The sequence below is a fragment of the Solea senegalensis genome, linkage group LG15 (genome assembly GCF_019176455.1).
Source record: "Solea senegalensis isolate Sse05_10M linkage group LG15, IFAPA_SoseM_1, whole genome shotgun sequence".
Taxonomy (NCBI): domain Eukaryota; kingdom Metazoa; phylum Chordata; class Actinopteri; order Pleuronectiformes; family Soleidae; genus Solea; species Solea senegalensis.
The window spans coordinates 9131785-9153065 of NC_058035.1; the positions used below are offsets into that span (position 1 = coordinate 9131785).

Sequence of the window (21281 nt, forward strand, 5' to 3'; positions counted from 1 at the left end):
GTGGCTAATCAGTGGAAGTACTTACCAATGGGGAAAGGAGACAAAGATAAGAGCCGGTATGACTAAATATGATCATGACAAATTCCTGCACCGATGATGAATCCTCTGAGTGCAGCAAACACCTCTAGTGGCAATTAAATGGATTGTGAAGCCAAATGACTAAAGTAGTTATGGTAAGTGTTTTGAAGTTATATGAAAATCAGCAGGATACCTGCTGATCTTTAAACTCCTCTAATCACATTAGAAAGTCATTTTCACAATAGTTTTAGGTTTCATGGGCAGCGGGAACACCAAAGGCACTGGGCCCCTCGGGTCTCAGTGTAGGAACACAAATAGCACAATCCTTGTTTTGTTTCTGGCACATTTAAGTTATTTATTTAGTTTAGGCCCATCTCATGATTTGTTTATCTAATAATTCATAGATTTACAAGAAACATAGTTTCTGTTTTTACTGGGAGCAGGCTGGATCCTGTCTAATGTATTTATACAGCTGCTCTGTGTTGAGAAGGCCTTCAGTGAAAACAGTGGAGTTCTGTGATTGACTTGCCTTTCAGGATGAGCTGAGTCATTACTTTATCTTTGCCACAGACAACAGAAAGCTTGTTTTTGCAGAAAGTAAATTGGAAAAGGTTCTATTCATATTTACTTTTATTCTAACCTGCCTTGATATGCAAGACTTACTTGAAGAATGCCTCTTCTCTTATGATTTCGGGTTTCGCTCGTCATCATTTTTTGTTAGCAGTCTTGTAGCCCCTTAAAGGGTCCACATTTTTGGTTAGTTGCTCAGAACAAGGCTCAATAACTGATCTAAAAAGGGTTTCAGTATGAGCCTTGCTGTGTGAAAGAAATCAGAGATCTCTGAACATGGGCTCCCTGCCAAGTGGGTCTCCAAATAGGCAATAGAAGGGGCGCAACATTTAAGAATCCTAGACATTTGGCTCCCCAATGGGGATTCCAGGGCATAATGAAAGAATGGGAGTCAAAACAAAGCCTTGTACAAAATAAACTTGAGCATGAAAGATTAAAAAGAACCAGAGCGTGTTAGTTAATCCCTCTCTCTGAAAACTGAAAGCCACCCTTTAGGCTACAAAATGGAGCAACCACTACAGTCATTGCATCAAAATCTTCTTGGGACTGTAGCATATCAAGACAGGGAGTTTACAGGAAATACTACTGCATTTCCTTTACTGCAGGGCAGCTCTGTGTGAAGGACTGAACATTTACTCTTATCCCCAGAAGTCAGAAATTCGATAGAAGAGCATTTCCTGTCCCTAAGTGATGTTATTCTGATTTACAGCTCTACTGGGACGGAACTTTGGAAAATGTGACTTGTGGACTACCTAAGGCAGTTCCTGGCTGAGTTAAGGGGTTGTTTCTGCGTTTCTAGGCTGCATTTTTAACAGTACAAAAATAAATTAGTCACAACAGATTGAATAAATATTCATAGTCATGAAATTGTCCTTGTGTGGCAGATGAGACAGTGGATCATGAGGGTGTTCAAATGAAACTCCTGCTTCTTTGTTGAGTCCAAGGCCAAGAAAATAAATATTAACTTTTCATTCAGTTTTCTTTACTTGACTTTAGGTAAATGCTCAATGTGGTCACAAATGCTCCAAAAGAAAACGATGACTATCCTAATGCTAAATATACATGCTCATTTTATGTTCTGTTTAAGTTGCAAAACTCAGATTCTGTTGGCTGAAATGTCAAGGTAAATGTGTTCAGATTGTTTATATGACAACCCGTGGCCCACAGGGCAAAACTGTGAGTATAGGATGCAGTGCTAAGCCTCAGTGAAGGATGGCCTTCAAATGAAAAATGACGATCAACCTGAGCCAGGGAACCTGCTGTTTAACCCCTACACTGAAGTCGAGAGCTGTCTGGAACAGCCCCGGGTTTAACACCCTCACTCTGTCTTTGTCTCTGGGTGAATATCAGATGGCCGGCTCGCCTATTGAGTTGTGTTTTCCAAATCATTTGGCTGCAGTCATTACAGAATAGGAAGTGATAGTGTGCATTTGTGTTCCCTGTGTCTTTTACCTGAATCCTCCTTGGGAATATGTGAATGTGCCTGTGTGGCTTCAGTGTTCTCTCCTCATTTTGCCCCAGCCTAGAGGACTTTTATGCTTCAGTGCTTTTCTTTTCCCTTTTTTTTTATTTTTTTTTTTGCTGTGACTGAAAGAGCACAGGGCTGTCACAGCTCCCTGTGCTCTGACTGACCACAGCCCACAGCCAGAATGCCAGCATTGCAGGTTGGGCTTTGCAACATCACACAGGGGAGCCATGAGAGCTGTGCAGACTGTGAGTGGAGTTGCAGCTCTGGACAGATGAGCAGCACATTGTCAAACAGCCCCCTCCTCTGCTCACTCCTTGTTACACTATGTTGTTTGCTTCCAGAGGAAGCTCAGGTGTGGAGCCAAAAGGTAAATAACTGCTAGAAACCGGGACTTTTGATGGATTGATTTTAGACATGCATGTGATAATAACATTGCCTTGCCGCTCAATAGGAGGGAAGATGCTCTAGGTGGCTTATTATCTGGAGATGGGACGTTTTAAATAGTTCTCATCATGGTTGATCTGATATATGGAGGATGCCACGTTATTGTATCTGCAAAGTTTTGGGGGATAAACTTGCTGCTCAGCAGTAACACAAGATTAAAGTGGCCTTAATTTCTGAAGACAACAGACAGAAAACAGAACTGCTGTGATTTGTTTGTGTGGTAAAGTATCGTGCAGTGCGTAAAATGCAGATTTTACCACTGACTGAGGCCTGCCAATCACATTATCTTGTTAGTGAAAACAATTCCTTGCATGGAATGTTTCATTTATTTTTTCTTTTCTTTCGGCTTCTCCCTCTCTAGGGGTCCTCACAGCGATATGCGATGATCCGTATATTTGACTTGGCAGGGATTTTTATGCCGAAGCCCTTCCTGACATTACCCCCCCGGCCCCCATTGGCTAGGGTAATTTTATAGTGTTCAGAAGCAGGGGATTGGGCACCTTGCTCAGGGTTACCCCAGCCCTTGACCTGGCAGGGATTCAAACAAGCAAACCCTACTGTTGCAAGCCAAATCCTCTTCCACTCGGCCATGGGCTGCCCAGAATATTTGTGTTTAATATCTTTTGAAATACAACTGATATGTAATCTGTATGAAAGTGCATTTTAACAATGCGCTCCCGAGTATGTGTTGACTGCATCCGTGTATCTGCAGGCCCAGGGGGCCTCTCTCCAAGAGCTGGAAAAAAAAATAAAGCTAAAAAATACATGGAACTGAGGAGACAGTTAATGCAGGTCCCCTGTCTTGGTTAGTCATGGAAGGCTGCTCAGATTCTTCCCTGGAAGCAAGTATAGCATCTGTCAGGCAGAAACACAGACTGTGTGGTGGGGGACGCCACCATCTGGAAGTCATTCAGCTTTACTGTGTTTCATTTTAGAGCCTATATTAAACAACCCTTAGACTGTGACCTTTACAATAATAGAACAGTCATTTTTACCAAAAACAAAATTATTGTTTCATTTAATTTAGCCTCTTTGGGCAGTTTTTGTTGAGGGAAAATAATGTTTGCGTCTCGAGGGGATGGCATCCACACACGACAGGCATTTGAGCTGTTGACTAATGATCTTGTGGGCAACTGAGCCTTATTTTTGTTTCTAATTTGACGCTGACAGGCCACAATTTGATGCTTTTCGAAAGTGTCTGTCATTAAGCCTTTTCTGGCAGCGTGCAGTGGGTTGGCAGCTGTCAGTGTGGACAGTGACGAGGTGGCAGACTGCATTTAGTGGCCTCCTCTCCTACTCCCAGGCAGCCTTGGAAGTGTTTCGTAGCTGTAACATGCTGGCTTTGAGGAGATCCAGCAGGGAAGCCACAAATTGCCCGTTGAGAAAAATGCTGAAAGCCAAGTGGATCGGAGATGAATGGTGTAGAATGATAGGATTAGCCACCCTTCTCAGTGGGCTCATTCCAAGGCTGCTAGGAGCATTAGATTCCATTCACTTTGCCCGACAGTGTTCCCAAAAAAGCATTCCCACCAACGATATCTTGTAGCGAAGCATCAGCATGCACTCGCTGCTTGAAGATGACAGCTGATAGCCTCAACATGTTCAGCTGCGTGACATGACAGGGACATCAAACTATCACTGTATGAAAGGAATAAGTAATCATGCCCCCAAGATGTCTTTGAGACAGACAACACACTGGGGTCTGGCTTGCAAGTTGACTTTTACCTCATCTTTCATTTTGTTTTCAAAGCTTCTCCTCTGTTCTCAGTGAAATAATATAATGTAATGCTGTAAATAACTTATATTGTTCCACCTTTATTAATGTAGGGCACTGGTGATATCTGAAAATGTGTTTTTTACTGCTGTGTATAAGTGCACTGGAGGGTCTTTGTCATTATTTATGCTGTCAAATACTACCATATCAAACTTAACGACTTTGTACTCCACCCTGTTCATTTCGGTACGTTGACTAAAGTGATAAATTAATTTTCATTCATGCACTGAATAGATCACATTGAGACTTTTCCTCTATCTGCTTCCCTCTTCTTTAATTATTGTCTGTGACTTCCAATTTAATTATATAAAGGCTGAAAGAGGGGTGGAGGCCTGATGGTATATTCTTGGCTTCTGATCATAGGAAAGTTAACAGAGCCATTGACTGGGATAGAAGAGGTTCACTGTGGATCTGCATACACATCACAGTTTTTTTTGCATATCACAAAGTCCTTCATTACATTCACAATTTGGATTCCAATATAACATAAAAAGAGTCCATGGACATTTTCTTCATGACAGCATTTCACGAACTTGCACTCAGAAGTAAAAAATCTGATTTGACACATTTTTAATTTCAGTTTTGCTCTTCTGCCATATAAACTTGACTCCTCGTAAAGGTCTTGCGTTTCACAAAAATACAACGCAATATGTCCCAGACGAGTAAAATGCTGTAACTGAAAAGGGTTTACTTAACTCTTTTGATTTTGATGTCAGCTGAACGATTCTGTCCTTTGTTTAGTTTCACATCTAAAAGTGAGCATACTTATTATTCAATTGAATGTTCTATTTCAGTATATATACAACTGTCTCATCATAAATTGGAAATTTAGTTCTGCCAGTTGGGTGGTGAAGTATTCTGTTCTACCTGGACATAACTCCTTCCTTGCGTTTGTTTCTTTTGTCAAGGTGGAAGCAATCTTGCAATGATGAACATGCTCAAACACAGGTCAAAGAAAGAGGGGGAATTCAGTGCACTGCCACCGAGTATTTAATAGGCCTCATTCCCAAATCAGTAATTCACTACAATATGTGATTATAACCCAGCCCTCTCTGTGTCCAGTCACCCACTTTACAGTACCTGCATGCACCGACAAAGGTTAATTAGACTGAAGCTTTCAAAAGGTCACACCACCATTTAAATTAGTCATTGCTATTTGTCTGATCTGAATCATTGGCAACTCTGGGCCAATTAGATCCAATTACACTGATAGTGGTTGTGGTGATCTGCCACCTAGTCTAAGTTAATGACCATTGGAACCCCAATTACCCCAGAGCCCTGATTCAGAAAATGGCAACCACAGCAGGAGAAGCTACATATCTGAGCGAAGAGATCAATCCTGTCACATCGCCTGCCTTTGACATTCCCTTCACTTAAGAGAAAACGGCAGAACTTTATGAGAGGTGAAATATTAGGATATGTAAAATGTGACATTTCCACACACCTCAACAGGGGTAATCACATTTAATGGGGAGTGAAGTGGTAATCTTCAGAGAGTCTGTGGTGGAGTGGGCTGATGTGAATGGCATGCTAGCGTCTTGATTACAAGCACAAGGAAGGCATAGCGATAATCAGAATGTCTAAACCTTGTGTCCCAATAAGGGTACTTCACCTAGATGTTCTGTGATAGCAGGCAGTGTTTTTTTTCTCAATTAATGTGCCCTGACGGTGAAAAACAAAAACACTTATCAAATGATTTAACTGCCAAAGAACAGCCAAGGACTATAAGATTCCAAGTCAACACCTTGGTTTGCTGGTTTCACTTCATCCTTTTCTCTGCTGCTGTACCTGTCTGTGAGCAGCTCCTTGAGACAGTCTCTTGAATTTCTATGAGGCTCATATCCCTCTGCGGTGCCATCTGAGAGTAGACGCAACAGTCACACCCAACTGAGGGACTGTCAGATGAAGTTGTTGATTAAACAGATTCCTTGTGTGCTGTTCACTGTGAGACAAAATAAAGATGCATTATTTAAACATATACCTGGAGAATGTGGGCAATACAGGAGAACAAAACCATCTCTGTCTCTGCCTCACAGCAGGAAGGAGAGTGTGACTTATTTCTTATCTCTGTTTTTTTCCTAGAGGAAATGCAGTGGACAGGAGAAAAGCTTGGGTATCTGTTAGTGACAATTAATTGCACCAAGCAGCAGCATCTCAAACTGCAGTCATTAGCAGTGATGTTAGGGAAGTCTTAAGTAGTTTGTCTGAGCGAAGAAACCTTTGAATAAAAAGTTTCAAATGGGAGAAAAACTCTGGTGTGATGTTTGCTTTGAAGCTTCCTTCCAGGTAAACCACTACATCGAAAACATCAACAAATAAAAGCTAGTCCTTGCAGCGTGCCTGAAAGCTTGTTTTATGTTGGTCTCCTCTCTCGTTATGTTGGAGTATAAAACACTCGTATCATCAAACACTTCCTCCAGCACCTGATAAATGTTTCTGTTTTGATCTGTTTTGTTTTGCGCAGGGATGAGTGATGTGAAATACATCTGATGTAAAACAGGCTTCTCTCATAGCTTGATAGTTGCTCTTTAACGGAGTAAAATCTCCGCAATCTCGCGTATACTGTAACAGATTGGTGATCATCGGCAGCGGACCTTGGTGGAATGAGTGCTTGTTTACATCATTATAGTTAATTACCATGCAGATTCAAACCAGCCAATAGTGCTGTACTCTGTGTGTGTGTGTGTGTGTGTGTGTGTGTGTGCGTGCATGTGTGATGTGTGCGCATGTGTGAGTGTATCAGTGAAGCCAGACAGAGCTGTCACACTCTCTGTCATCTCATTACCATTGCAGCACTGTCCCCAGTGTAACAGCTAATGCTGTTTTGGTGTATCTGGTCATTCATGTAATCCTGTAAGTATAGTGGGTAAGACTGTCCAAACTCTGGCTCGAAACGAAAAGCCAGAAAATCTATATTCTGTGTATCTAGTCGTGTACAAATCATCCACTTGTCTTCTACGTCCAACTCATGCACAAATCTTGGGTGACACATTATGCAGCAATTGTGATACGCCTGGCAACATTTTCAATTTAGGCTCTCGTAGATGGATATTTTAATTATTACCCAGTGAATGGTAATGACAAGCCTGGATCTGCACATTCTTCTTGATGCTTGTTTTATCATGAGGAGTATGTATTGTAAAGGAATGAGCATGATAATCTGTTTACACACATTAGGTTGTTACACCACCTCAGGTGTGAATCCCAGTTTTACACCAGTGTTGAATGTTGTTTCTCAGCATTCAAGCTGCCAATTCCTTTCATTTGTGGCCCGGTGTTGAACCCATTGTTAACCTTGCCAGGATTGTGTCTGTGAAACTGAAATTTTCTGCTCTATTCCTGGGTTCCATTTCAACAAGCTTGCACCCAATTATCCTTCAATCATTGTCCCCAGTCTTACAGATATGGTGACAGGACAAGGTCATACTTTGATACAAGGGACATTGTTCCTCGTTCATTTCTGGGTGTATATACATGGAGCGTTTCAAAGGAAGAAATCAGAATGTAATCTGGGATTCAAAGGAATAACATTACATTAACACCTCTAAATATATACACTTACAAAGGCTACAGCTGGGTTTGTCATTTCCCATTCTCAATTTATATCACCTTTAACGCCTAATGTGTTGTTTTTGCATAAAAAAACATTCAAGGGAATAAAAACTGCACCATCAGTGTTTTTTTTTCTCTCTAAAACAAATAGTTCCAGCCCTGGATTATGCTACACTAAGCCATGTAAAACACACCTGGGAACATATTACATCATAATTATGGCACCGTTTTTTTTTCAAGACGATAAAGTGACAGGTTAGACAAGGTAGAGAGAGAGAGTGGAGATGACACATAGTAAAGGGTCCATGGAGACTGGATCCAGCTGCTGAGCTAAGGACTCAACCTCGACAGTGACACATTTTTCATTAGGTGAGCTATTGTGTTATTATTGAGTGAGCAATATAGTGGATAAGTAAGTGGAAAATGGAGCAGGATAGTTTGTGATGGTAGATGATAAAGATTTCTTGCAACATTAGGTATAATGAAGAGGCCATGACGGTATGTTTTGTGATGTTGGAGAAATACTATTCTTGTCGCTGGCACCACACATTTACCACACAGCTGTCCAGAGTCGAACACACCCTTTGGGGTATCCAGCATTAATTGTATATCAATTAATGATGGTATACAGATAAATATTAATAGTCAGCTCAATCTTTAATGTGTTTTCCACTGTGTCTATTTGTTGCTGCGTCTGTGGTCTACTTGGCAACCTCTCTACTAAATAATGCAAAAATAATAATTCTTGGAAGAATGTTGATAATGCTTTACTCCCATTAAACTGCTGTAAATTGTGGTCTCATGAGCTTAATGCTTGTCCCCATGCTCTTCTAGTGCTGTGTCTTCTCAATATGCACAAGGTAGTTGTTGCTTTTACACTAGCATGACAATACAACTGTGAAATCTTTGGAACATCCATGATGTTTAGTCCTATATGTAAACAGGCCTACAAGTCATATATATGACCCATAGGAGCAGTGACATGGTACACTAATAAACACATGGTTAATGCTGTGAAACAATCATAATTTATAAAAAAATACCTACTTTTACAAAAAATACCTACTTTGGTATTTTACAAAAAATACCTACTTTTGGAGAAAGGTCGTCATTTTGATCGAAATACTGTACATATTTGCTGTTATGTCATTGTTTAATGTTAAAGAACTTTCATTATCACGTGTGTCTGTTTGTTCCCATTTAAAAAAAAAAAGCTGAGGTTATATTATTCAATCACATATTTTAATAATGACAAACTTAATCTTTTATTTGACATTGTAGTTCATTCTGACTGTGTTTTCTCGCTGTACACCGACTGGTATGCAACTTGAATTCCGATGCCTTACAGCTGATCCTTATCTCTGCTCTGAGATCCTTTACAGTTGTTCACAGCAGGTTTTCTTCTGGTTTTGCACAGCGAGCCTTTTTTCTATCCTCAAAACATACTGAGCTCTTTCTCATGTTTTCTTAAACCATAGAATCCCATGTGTTTTATCAAAGGAAAGGCATGAGGAAGTTTTCTGATAGGTACTGGGAGCCTTGGGAACGTTTCTTCGAGCTTTGTGTGGTTCAGACGTGCACAAATGCTCGTCTACCTCCTGTCCATGTATAAATTCAGATATTTATATTTATAATCAAACCCATCTGCTACGAACATATTTATATGATCTGTATTGTGTTGTTTTGATGACAGCAGACTGAGAACATTTATGCAAACACCGGGACAGCTTTGAGCAGCTTATGACCAGTATGTGCAAAGTATCATGAATTTTAAGCCTTGGCCCCTGATTGTTGTTTTTTTTTTTTACAACACAGCCGTTATCCACAGGTTCCAGTGAAGAATTGTGCACTGGCAGACTCGTCAGTGTATATGCTCTCGCACATAATTCTTTAATCATGGTGTTATTACCCTACATACACACACACCCACTTCAGAGCCATTATTATCTCCCAAGGTCACAGCTAACGAGAGCTGACGCACTGTGCCTGGCCTGAGCTGATTGACTCGCACTGATTGACTCGCACTTTTACACTGGCTCAATCTAGGCTTACTCAGCAATTCAGGAGGCAATGCAGCAACTTGCACTCTTTTATGAGCTCCATCACTGCAGGATTGTCTGGCTGGCTTTGATGCTGGGGATTGCCACAGAGGTGTAGGAGAACAAGTATTCTATCCTGTGTATGGGCAGAATCTTTAGTGGTTAGATTAAGAAGTTTTTACTGGTTGTTATGTTGTGGCCTTGTTGTTGACTCTTTGCCTGCCTCGTGATGTGCAGTGTGGGACCACTACTTGATGAGAATGTATTTTGTGGTTGTTTGTGTGATTTCATTTGTGATAGCCGCAGAGTGTCTAACACCTCATTTTGAATGTGCAGCTAGTCCTTGAGTTACGCCCCTAACCCACATTTTCTTCTGTTCCAAGTTAATTAAAAATTATATAACATGTAAGCCGTAAATCATTACAGAGTAATGAAGTAATCATTTCATGGGGTAATTTAGCAGATTAAACATTTCTGTCATTGTCAACCACTGACATTAATATTGTTAATGTCACACTTACCTTTTATGAACCATGCCACAACTGCCGGGGATATAGACAGATTTAAATTTAAATCAGCTATTACTGCACCTATATCTACTTTTTCCATTTAACATGCAGATAAATCTAGAAAGCCCAAAGATTTAGTCACCAAGTCCTATGCTGAATGGAGTGCAAGCCAGGGGGAACACAGAGGTGAATCCTGTTTCATGGTTTGAATTGTCAAACACAGCTTGGAATACCTGATAACCTCCAACTCTCACTTAGCTCACTATCTAATGTCTCATCCATAAACCCACAGTAATGACAATATGCGTTGGAATAACATCAGGGCTCTATAGTTGAGGGATAAGCTGCCTCACACAGAAGGTGAAATGGAGAACACGAGTGCACTATTAGTTTTAGATATGTCTTGTGCAATGCCAAAAGATCACGTGAAAAAGAAAATCTGAAATGCAGATATGAGAAGAATTAGAAGAAGAAGACACTGAGAAGGTTTGATTGTATTTTTCCATCTTTGTGCAGTACTTGACATTGTGGTTAAAAATGCACATGTTTGAACAGGAGAGCACCAAACCCTCTGGAATAATGCCAGAGGGCACCATTCAATTTAGATATTGTGGCGGTACTTCATCTGATAATTTCCCTTACAGGAAGTTTTCATTTTTATCTGGACACAATTTAAAGAACAAGCACAGTATTCTTTGCAATGGGGTGAAGAGGCTTTAATATAAAAGTGCACATTGGTTCACGTTAGCTCAGTCAAGGCCATCAGGGATCCTGATACCTAGTGGGGATATAATGTCTTCCTTCCTCGGTGCAGACTTGCTTGAGTCCTTGGCTGTTTGAGAATAAGTTGTGTGGAAATGTGCATATACAGTATGTGTGAGTGAGTGTTTGACAAAAAGTTCCTTCAAGCATAGTGATGATGACCTATGTGATGGACTCCCACCATCTATATGATACACAAAGTTCTAATACACTGTTATAGGCTTGTATTACATTATTGATAGAGAAAAACATGCCATGGTCTCCAATGACAGAACTGTCCTCTATCACATAAAGTCATGCAGTGCGTCTTTGCTTCAAAATCACGTGATGTATTTGGTGCAGAGAAAATGGTTTTCCAGTTTTAGTAACTAATTAATGCTTTATCAATATTCATGGTGAACTCCACATTTAGAAATATGTAATTAGCTTTATAATCCTCTGGCCATTAATGAAAAAGATACTAATGTAGTTTAAATCACACCACAGCAACAACTTGATTCTCTGAAAAATACCTAGATTTGTAGAAAGGTTGTCATTCTTAATGAAATACTGTACGTATGTGCTGTTCGGTAATTGTTTAATGTTAAAGAACTCTGATTATCATGTGAATAGTTTGTCAAAAACACGTCCACCACAACATTATTGTCTGTTTAAGAAAAGGTGAGGCGATATTATTCAATTATTCAAACCTTTTAATGACTGCAAATTGAATCTTTTATTTTATTTTATTTCTGATCCTCATCTCTGCTACAAGATCATTTACAATTTTTCACTGCAGGTTTTCTTCTGGCTTCTTCTGGAATTTAAAACAAATGTAATACAGTACATGTTGGAATCCGTTCAAATCTTAAATGGCTCATCCTTGCATAAGCGTAGAGTAATATTTTGATAGTGTCATGTGGTAATGCCAGTTTTAAAGCAACCGAAGCTTGACTTAAATTATATCGCAAACCAAATCATAATTGTTAAAAAACTGCAATTTGATGTTTTCCACAAATCGCACCCCTATCTATAGGCTGCATAGGAGAGAGATAGATGGAGCTGGATGTACGGTATCATAATTCACAGAAGCCACCTGGTATTCCCTCAGTCACCTTTATTTTTCCTCTCAGCCAGCTGCTTTCTGTTCTACCCAATCAATCTGCAGTGGCACTGCTGCTGCAAGTCACCATGACCCAGAGTGGCATGTCCTCTCTCTTTTATTTGAGATGATGGTGAGCTGTGCGCCACGTCCCCTTTCCTCCCCATGTTGATTTGTACCTGTACTCCTGCAGCTTTGGGATTTGCTATATTTACCAAAAAGAATTAGTAGCATGCAGTGAACTAAAAGTCTGAAGGAGGGTGAGAATTTGCTTAGATAGTTCAAGGTGGTAGATTGTCTTCAGTGTTGCTACATGAAGGTGACCACCTCTCTGGATCCTCCACCCTGCTCAGCTTGTCTGTCATGGTCCATTAAACACGTTAATGATGACCTCATACACAGAAGACCCGTATACTCCCTCAGTATGTGCCACCATTCATGTAAAAAGAATTCACTTTGTATCCAACTTTTGTCTCAGGTAGAATATGATTAGACATGAACTCTAGGTGGAGAAATCTCCTTTGGGATTTTAAGGAGGACACTTTGAACAAACAATTCTTCAGAGGGTTTTTACACTCGGTAAATCCACGAATGCCGCAATGTTTCATAAATACAGCCTCACACTTTATATCCATATCTTACTCTGTTGTTGTGACAGGACTCCTTGAAAATGGCAACAAGCCTTGGGGAACACTCCCACAAACACCTTCTGTTTATCCACCACATGTCTGTACCTGCTATGAATAAAGGTACTTTGCAATGTGACAGGGCAGCTGTGTTATCTACTCTATCCTTTAACAAGGCAAGACGACACTATGAGATTCAGATAGATGCTACAATGCTCGGTGTGTTTATCCCATCATAATTACCTGCATATGGGATTTTAATATTAAAGCTAGTGGTAGTTTTAACACACACTCATCTGGGGGTGATTCCTATAGTTTCACTGATATTTTCACTGAAAGGCCTAAAATAAACATCACTGCACCATTATTGAGCATGGTGGGCCTTATTCACCACACAGCTGCAGCCTAATATAGTATCACATTTGTGTCAGATCTATGGCTAATACTTAAAGCTAACATTTATTAATGAAGGACATACTGCTATTACTATTGCTATTAGCCAGCAGCTACTGCCCCGTCAACAGTACACTCAAGCAGCTGTAAATGAGCTGCATTTCATTCTGATGATAAGTGTATAATCATCGTCAAAGTTGCTGAGAAGCAGAACATGAAAATCCCGCATATGCATGCTGTTTTTCCTTTCCTTGTCACTATACTTAAATTATAATGTCTGCCTTTCTGAATGAATTCATGCTAACATCTCATTAAAGAAAGTTAGACAAAATTGAAATGTGCATTCACATTGTCAGAGTCCCTCTATATGATCACAGAAAGGTACAAGGCCCTCTGTTTTTGCCGCAGGTGCTGAATATCATTAGATCTGCCATGAGTGCAATAAATGTGAGTAGGTGCTGCAGCCTTGCCCATGAGACAATAAAACACATATGGAAATAAGCCGACAGCATGACTAATAGCTTGCAGTTTGAACCAAGTGCACATCTTGGTAAAATGCTTGTTCTCTTTAAGTGAGCCATTATGCAGTTATCAATGAGCCCACTGCCCCTTTGATCTCTCTTTTTAAGAGTTTGAGGGTTTTACAGCAGGAACAAAAAAAACACCTAAGAGAAAACACTGGTTTGCATGCTCTCTGACATTATGCCCACAATGAGGATGAAATGAACACAAAGGAAGCTGTCACTCTGTGTGTCCCCTCTGTTCCAAATCCCTCCACTCCCTAGCCTCTCCTCGCCACACCATCGTCATAGCTCAGATCAAAGTGTGAGGGAATGGCCCACAGGTTTGCACAGAAGATGACCTGACCTCCTCAGAGCTTACTATATGTCCTTTTACCAGAGTTCTTTAAAAGAGGTAGACGTTGAAAAGCAACTCTGTGCAGCTCACCTAAATTGCACCTTACTGTGGATCAGCAACCTTACTGTGTATGTCTTCCCTGAAGCTGTAGCATTTATGGTGGCAGTTATGTAAAGAATATTTAGTTATCCTTATGTTCATACAGCTGGAATTAACTGAGGTTGGTAATGTTCATGGCTGTGTATACAGTGCATGCATTTGTACTCATGCACATGGATTGCTGCAAGCTTAAATATTCATTACTTGAAATGCACCCAACCAGTATATATACTAAATTGAAAAATAGTGTTTTCTCATGCTAATAAGACACAGGCCTTGACCTCTTATCCTGCTACTGTTAATTAGCGTTGGTTGCTCTTACCTCTGGGCAAGCTCAGATTTATGGCTTTATGTTGCGCAGGGCTTTTAAGTGAAAGTGTGCTGCTGGGGCCGAGTCTGCCCAGAGACTATATGGATAAACAGACTTTCATGTTCAAACCTGAGCTCTGGTATACAGACTGAGTTCTAACAACAGATGTGTGCCTGTGAGATGTGCAAAAGTGAAACTGTACAGTTTTTGCAATATTATTATTTCAAATGTTTTAATGTTATTGTCTAACTTCACCAAGCGTTCCATCAGAACATCTATTAGTTTCATCTCTGTGCATCCGGTATAGATTGAGCCCAGTCATATACATAAACACTAGATGTAGAAAACAACAGCTATATCCTTTCCACAAAAACATGTCATACAGTTATCCATAATTCAAGTCATCCATCTATTTGGCTGCACTTTTATTCCACAATGACACTGAGTCACACTGACTTTATCAATGGTACTATGCAAATGGAATGTGCTGTCACTGGAGTTGTGGAGCTGAATGCGATAAAGGCAATCTCAGATCCTGCTCAGCTTCCGTTAACAAAGAGAGTTCATTAAGTCCATTAAATTCCTAGTTGACAAAAACTTCCGAAGCTTCATGTCTGGCAGTAATTATTCCTGAGGCACAAGGCCAAAGAAGAACTCAGAAGAAACAAACTTAACCCAAGCTAGGCTGTTTTTTTTTTGCTTACAGCAAACAAGACAAACATTTACTGTCCTAATTGGAAAATGTATCTGATTCAATAATAATTATGTACTCTACTGTACTACCACGCTTCCATGAGGTCACCACTGCATCAGTCCAGAGTGCTCTGTTCGATTTGCAGTTAATGAGCCTGTGTCTCTTAACAAACATTAGTTTTTATTTTGTATGTAGTGCTTTGGGAAATGTGGTTATGGCCTATTTCATCATCCCTTATAATTCTGTTGAGAGCCAACATCTTTGTTCTTCTGGGTAATATTTTATTTAGCTTTTCCATTCTATACAATTAGAGAGGAATTAAAAAAGTTTAATAAAATGGGATATGGGGTCCCTCAATTTGCCTGAATGTTAAGTTGGCAACTTTGTCTATACCTCAGTGAGGTAGTCATCCATTCCCGTGTAAATGGGAATATCATTTTCAAAAGTGACATCATCTTCTATTGAAGTAGAGTTGACACTAGCAATTGACATGATTAACTTCCCAGGAAATTATTAACTTATATTATGAATCAAGTGGACAGAAGCCTATTTCTCCAAGACTTACATTCAAATGGACTTCTTTATACAACCAGCGTCGTGACTATTCATTAAGATTTTATTTTTCTGTTTTCTTTCTTAATCAGATTAATGCCTGCCACCGTGCTGACCATATACTTAAGTTATTTTTGTTTTAACTTGATACAGTTTTACCCACTTCAGGACCAACCAAAAATATTAATATTACTTTAACCACATTCATTTATAGACTTTTCCATTTTCATCTATTATCCATGCTGTCTTTAGATGACCGCTTTTTCTTACTACCACTCACCTTTATTCACTGTTCTTTTTTCTTTGCGGAGCAGTGCACAGCTTTTTGATTCACGCAGCATCTTCATGCAGCTCTTTCTGACATAGTCAGACATTTGCTGTTTGCAATTAAAGATACCCGTGTCTTTTAAGTGGTCAGTCAAGTGGATGTGTTTTAAGGCCAGGTGTTTTTATTTAAACTGCATATGATTTTCTCAGAGCTGTGTGGACAACACAAACCTAATCACACAAACCAATTTTCAAATCAGATTTGTATCACTTAAATACATATGTCGTCCCAGATCAAATATACTGTATATCTGACATGTGGTTAAGTGACATAATCAGAATCCAAGTGGCTTTTTTTTGCCCAAACAAATGTGCCACTGCTAAATCTCACACACTAATTTGCTAATAGCTTTTATTTATGAAAGTCCCATGTGAGGTATGAATAACGATACATGTTCTCTAACTGATCCACCAATTCAATAGCGAGTGGTCTCACAAATGTATCATTCTCTGTTATTGTTGATGACGCATGCAAAAAAGACATTTTGTGCATGCATGCTGTTTTATAGGACAGGTTGTCTCAAAAGTTCAGATGCAAGACACTTGTAGTAGGGCTTAACAGTTAATTGTTTGAAATCGCAATACGGCTTGAGGCGCAATATTTCTTAAAGCCAAAATGTGTGTGTGGCCTAGACACATCACCTTTTATAGACTGAAGAAAACATCTTTGTTTCTCATAGATCTGCACAAAATTAATATCACACAATCATCATTTAAAATGTATTATTCAAATGAGAATGTGTAAAAAGTATCACTGCCTCTCATATTGCGAATCATAGCAATTTCAGTAAAAAAAAAATTCTCAATTAGACATTTATTCATTATCGCCCTAACTTGTAGTCATGAACATGAACATCACTGTGGCCGTGCAGTAAGTCACTTGTCCTTATATTTATGCTGTTCTGTCACGTCAAAAACCAGAGTGGGGATTTTGACTTTGAAGCCACTTTGATATGATGTTTTTGAAGTGTTGAAGGATGCCTTGAAAGAAAAAAATGTTTAATTAGTAACCTTAGACTGGAAGGGTACATATGATTACATACTGCAGGACCAAAAAGCCATTTTTTTCTTTTCTCTGATTAAATGTGCTGTTGAAGTTGATTTATGCATAGAAATTAAAGTAATGTCTCATGAAAAATGCCCCCTAATTATTATTTTACTTTCATTTAGGTCAACCACTTGGGAATCTTCTGTTCTCGCAGCACAAATCATGGGCTATATTTTAGGATTACTGATAATTCTAACCTCCCAACGCCATATGCTGTTAATCTCCACAGATGCAGTTTGACACAGGCTATGAATGTTCAGGAATCCATTTACAGTTTACCTTGGTCTTACCTTCCTCCCGTCGAGGGATATTTAACTTGTCTTGTCTCTTTTGCTTATTATTTGTTTTTGTCCTCACTTTGATTTACTTCACGAAACAGCAGTTTGATTCACTGCTTTGATCATATAATGCTGCCTGTAATTTAGGTCACTGAAATGACGATGATATCTAATGCTACACATATGCATACATGTTCTACATTTCTTAGGCAGTCAATGCAATAATCACGGTCTTCACAGGCCCCGGGGCTTATTGAATAATGTCTTCTACACTGCCGGGTGTTGAGGTTCAAATATGCAAATCCATCGTTTTGCTCAGAATGATCTCATCTACTTTTGTTTGCTTCTTTCTTTGCTTCCATCATTGGATTCAATCAAAATGCCTGTTTATAATGTCACAGCCCTTGTGATAAATACAATAAAAAAAAAATCATAAGATCTTTATAATCATATCAGCGTGAGGATCTTAATCAAAGTAAAGTTCAAAGCCTTAAAAGGAGATGGATGTTGGCAATCATAAACTGTCGAATAAAAGCCGGTATTCAAACGGTAAAGCTCTCGTACGGGGAACAAATAAAGTTTGGTCACCAAATGAAGGGGAAAAATTAAATTACCTGAATAATGGCTGATGATGCAAGCTCAGTAATGTCGAGCCTTCAGGTTTTATAGCATACTCTCCACTGGTATAGGACAACACAGCCATGCTGCTCCCACTGTTTTTCATCAAAGCGAAATGGGAAGGGTTTTTGTTAAAGGTGTCATACGCGTAATAATAGACCTGTCTAAAACAAACACTGCATTTCATTTTTGATTAGACAACACAACCACATAAGTGCTAGTCGAAAAAACCTCTACTTTCTGATCTTCTGATTAGCATTGATTTAATTAATCACAGTAAGTAATCAATAAATTGTATATGTATATATATAATATATATATATATATATATATATATATATATATATATATATATATATATATATATATATATATATATATAAAATGTTTGTTCCTTACCTACTTTGAAACTTTGAATGCAGGTCATATCTAAGTCAGTCGGTTTGTCTCACCACTGTATCAGGTGTTTATTTTGCTTCCTTTTGCATCTTTTCTTCTCTGTCGCTCTGGTCAGTGATATAATTTTAACTGATAAAAAAGCACATGCTCTTGTACATAAATATGAGCAGATATCTGATTGTATGAGTGTTGTTGTTTTCATGCCGGTCTAAAGGCTCCGTCTTTAACACTGACTGTCACCAGCAGACCTCTGCATGAACTCACACTGATATGAATAATAAAAGAGAAAATTTTAAGCGTACAAGTCGGTGGTATTTATGCATTCAATATACTAGTACAACACAACATATATTTAAATATTAAAAGTATCACACATTACTATTTTATAACTCTTTATAAGAGCTGCATTTTTGATCCCAATGAAGTTGACTATTGTATTTATTTATTTTCCAAAGCCTCTTAGTGTGCTGCTACACTGTAGCTTTGGGCTTCAGTTTGATCAACCATACAGTTTGGTCATGGACCAATGAATCAAACAGCCATCAGTCCAGTATCTGCTTGTGTTTGCTCCACTGCTCATGCCCTACCCACTGGCTGCAGCATTTACACCTTTTTTTCCCCTTCTATCCATTCATCTCACTCTTGTCATGAGTTTGGCCGAGGGACACGCTGCAGCCTCTCTATTTACACCTGCTACGCTGCATCTATTGCATGTATTACATATGGAATGAGCACGATGGAACTAAGTGCAATGAAGAAACCAATAGAGGGCACCCTGAGCTTTATTCAACCATGTCTCCTAAAAAATGACATTCACAAACAAAATTTTAAGGAATGTATTTTCTGAAAGACAATAGCACATACATGTACTGTATCTGAAATGTTTTATCCACTTGTGACATGTTTGAGAGATATGAGGGTGATGATATCTTTACTTGGTAATGAATAGTCTTAGCTTTAGCTTCAGCGAGTCACCTGTGGTTAGGTGTAGGCACAAACGACATAGGTTAGCAAAAGATTATTGTTTTTCCTCATAGTCTCATCCTCTCTATAAAATCACACCAGGTTAAAACACTGCATTGTGTATAAATAGAATAATATAATTAGAATAAAGTTGTCATATTATGAGAATAAAGTGTATTTAGCATATTTTGGTCTGGAAATTCCTAAGCTTTTGGCACAGCATCAGGACTTTGAAAAGATTGTGCCAGAAACTGAGTTTGTTTTGAAAAAAGAATCACACAGACTTGGAGGACATGGTCTCTTTTGTGGAGGAGGAAATTGGTTGGTAGTGGACGACTGCATCCACTACAACATCTGTGTGCTGTTGCTATTTAATGATAATATTACATTTAATTAAATAATGATTTAAAACATCTCATACACTTTAAAGAAGAAATTCTCCTAATATTGCAACTTTTTTCCCCTCATAATATCACATTATTCTTGAGAGATTTCCCTTCAGTTTAGCCCTAATACTCCGTCGTAATTCCTCACTGGAAACATCATAATCTTTTTTGCAATTTCGTTTCATCTCTACTCCAGACTCAAACTTACCAAGCACAATAGATGTCAACAAAAACATGTTGTTGTAGTAATGTTTCTCAGTGTCTTTTAGTCTAGATTGTCACTGATCTCCTTTCTGTTAGGTTTTACCTAGGGAAACTATTTAGGTGGTGGCAGCATATTTTCATAGTTTACTGCAGACGAGACCCGAGAGGAGCAGAGGAGTTTCTTATACTGGTTTGTTCATATAATGGATTCTCCATCATTCAGTAGCAGAGCCGTATATAAAAACAACTTAACATAAATAAGCTGTTATTCGGAATGATGGTGATGTTTAGTCCTTAATGGACTGTCGGATTATTATTGTGATAATAATAGTTACACGTCATTACGGCAAATATAAAAATGGCTGGTGGTACTTGAGCGTTTAGGTTTTTTCACTCTTTGCATTTCCCCATCCTTGATGAACCATGATGTGCTGTTCCAGCAGCAGCAGCAGCAGCAGGTTTACAGCAGCTGTGTTAGACAGACATGACCTACATGCTTAAAGAATTATAGCAGTCAACACAGAGGATGTCTCAGATTCAGGTTGTGATACTTCAATGTAAGACCACAGTGTGGCAACTGTGGTGAATAATAACATACTTCTGGTTGCATTTGCACAAGGTCTCCCCTTGCAGCTGTGATTTATAAGTATAGCTTCCATTTGCAAACAGGCTAGGGGGCTTCAAACTACGGGGGCAGCACCCTGGGTTCACTGCTATTTACTCAGCCAGCTGAGACAAGGTACTCCCCTAGCAGGATCCCATTGTCGCTGTGCCCATCTATGGTTTACTTACTTTTACCTGACTGCTCATAGCTACCCCGTAGTGGCTGCAGCATGGGAGGGTGACAGCTACAGCAGGACGGCCATATTTTGCCACAGGTTGAGCCATCTTTACTGTGTCATTTCCTGCTGCCAAACAAATGACTGAAAGCTGCAGGCTATCATGATCTCCGTGGAATAACAGTGAATTAGTTTTATGAGCACTGTCTTTAGAAAACTGTAGTCACACATTAAAGTCGATAAATCATTGTTTTAACAAGCTGTTCGTTTTTTTTCCTTTTTTCTTTTTTTTTAATCCAATGCCATGTAAAAACATCACAGTAAATGCTTGGGAATTGTAATTAATGCCATGCCCATTAAAACGAGCCACTATTGTTCAGGAGCTACATATTTTTTTTCTTTCAATAAACAATGTGGCCCGTCTGCGCTGTATTTAATAAACTGCGAGCTGAATAAGTGAGCAGGGAAACTGAGAGGAAAGGTGCTCCACTTTTAAGCTTTGTGATAGATTAGGGAGGAGCTCCAGCAAC

The 21281-nt window shown here is 39.1% G+C and overlaps 1 protein-coding gene across 2 annotated transcripts in view; it reads left to right on the plus strand.

The window, feature by feature from the left end:
• LOC122781772 (ADP-ribose glycohydrolase MACROD2-like) overlaps nt 1–21281 on the plus strand; it is a 124000-nt gene that overhangs the window by 10440 nt on the left and 92279 nt on the right. The window lies entirely within an intron of this gene.